Raw genomic sequence first — 2,089 nt, 5'->3', positions numbered from 1 at the left:
TCGCAGTTCTGTCTAGATGGCTGAGCACATCATAAACTCAAACTCACAGCACAGAAGGACAGCTAGCAAAAAAGATGTTGCGGACAGAGCACATCCAAGCTTGAAATTACTCGTCATAAGCAAAACTTCTCCTTGTTCTTGGCCGCTTCAGTAAACAGCACAGCTTATCCACATGTTGGCTCATGCACAAAACGTCGCGCTCAAGACCCTGCTTCAACTTCGGGGAAAATGGCCTCTTCACAAAAGATTACATCAGGGCAACCACGGCGCAGATCTCGAGCGAACGCGCAAGCAACGAAATATATGTGCAGCGCACGTTTTCAAAGAAACCGACCCGCGCGAAGATCTTGCGCAGAACGCCGAAGAAAACAAAGCAAGAATTCCCACGGCACGCGGACTGTCCCCTTCGAGTTCTTTGTCGGGGCTCAACCTAGAGAAAATCGCCTTCGCCGAGAGTCTTGTGGTCATGGTACGAAAATACGAACAACGAGAGCAACAACACCAGCGACGAAAAGACAAAAAGGGAGAAAGTGTCGGCAGTGCACGCTCGTGGAGGAAGAGCACGTCTTGTTGCCATGGCAACCGAATGTAGTAAGCTCGTGAGCGTGCTTCCACGGCTTGTGGTTCCTCCGTGCCTCCGCGGGAGCTCGGCCGACCGCGGTGCCGACATAGTTTTCGAATCAGGCGCCGCCATTTCCTGACTGACGTGCGCGCTGGGCATGGAAGAATGGCTGTGAATAGCATAGCCGTGAATGTGCACAACGGCAGAAGAACGGCTTCAGATCTCGCGCCGTTCGCGAGACTTGTTCGGCAAGCCTAATGAAAGTGACAGCCGTCGTCGGGATCTTTGTCTGAACTGTCTGCAAAATTTGACAGACAACGGCGTGGTTTCGCTGGAAATCGATTGGTGCATTTGCGAGATCACGTTGAGAACTGCGTCGTAGTTCCGTGCGAGCTCCGGTACTCCATATCATTGAAGGGATAGTTTGGTGAGAGTTGCGCAATTAAGAGTACGGAAGAAAGTGAAATAAACATGATAGGCCTTTTCTTCATGAGTTGATAATAGAAAAAAAAATTTTTGACCGCCCACGGGCCAGTTATATGTCCGTCTAGAACATAACTGAAATCATGGACAAAAAGAACAAACTCCCGAGCAGTTACAAGTTTATCAATCGCACAAACTGTTGTTTCATCGCAATGTTGTCGAATAATTCGTGCTATGAAGTTATGTATAATGTGGTGAAATTTGAAAAGCTGCTTATTTCCAGCGAGCCATTCGGCGGGACTCGTGACATCACCCGTGAAGGCGCATGCTCCTACGCCTAGAGAAGCAATATATATATATATATATATATATATATATATATATTATATATATATATATATATATATATATATATATATATATATATATATATATTTATATATATATAGAGAGAGAGAGAGAGAGAGAGAGAGGGGATTGGCAGTCAAGAATGCCAAGGAAAGCAAAGGGGAGGATGCGGTGGTTGGCCATTGAAACAGATAAAGAATTTTTGGAAGAAAGAAAGTGGACAAAAAATGCCCGCCGGGTGGGGTCCGAACCCACGACCTCCAGAATACGCGTCTGGTGCGATGACCACTACGCTACCGGCGGGTTGTTTTTCCCCTCCACTTTCTCGGGTATTTACGTTAAGGAATTTTTTGTCTGCACTTTAGGGTGGTAGCCAGCGCCACTCGGACTACTCGGGGTGAAGGGGACCTTCTTTTTTTACCCCCGGACCGTGACTCGAGTGTCTACGACATGTCAAGAGTGGTCGACCAGCGTTGAACCCCTTTAAGCTACCTATGGCACCAAGACTGCCCGAACAGAGACCCTGTAAAACCACACGGGTGCGGTGCCTGCACGCAGAGTTAATTTTACTCCTTTAACATTTCACGCGTGCCTCATCATTCACGCAAGTGGACCAAGTAAACAGAAATAAGCGCAAAAAGTGAGTTCATTTGACAGCTTTCGATGAGCGAACTTATGGAACGGAAGAAAAAGGTATTCTGTGCGCCTGGCGGACTCGTCCTTTGCGAAAACGTCGTTAAAATGGCATGCGAGTTA

General features: G+C 47.2%; 1 non-coding gene across 1 annotated transcript; it reads right to left on the bottom strand.

Moving 5' to 3' along the window:
- Positions 1–1,563: 1,563 nt before the first annotated feature.
- On the bottom strand, positions 1,564–1,636 carry Trnat-cgu (transfer RNA threonine (anticodon CGU)). The gene has a single exon. It is a non-coding gene; the product is annotated as a tRNA-Thr (tRNA).
- Between the last annotated feature and the right edge of the window lie 453 nt (positions 1,637–2,089).

The sequence above is a fragment of the Haemaphysalis longicornis genome, unplaced genomic scaffold, assembly GCF_048455015.1.
Source record: "Haemaphysalis longicornis isolate Haplotype H1 unplaced genomic scaffold, Haemaphysalis longicornis Haplotype H1 scaffold_5, whole genome shotgun sequence".
Classification (NCBI taxonomy): Eukaryota; Metazoa; Arthropoda; class Arachnida; order Ixodida; family Ixodidae; genus Haemaphysalis; species Haemaphysalis longicornis.
This window is presented reverse-complemented; position numbering and strand designations above follow the sequence as displayed.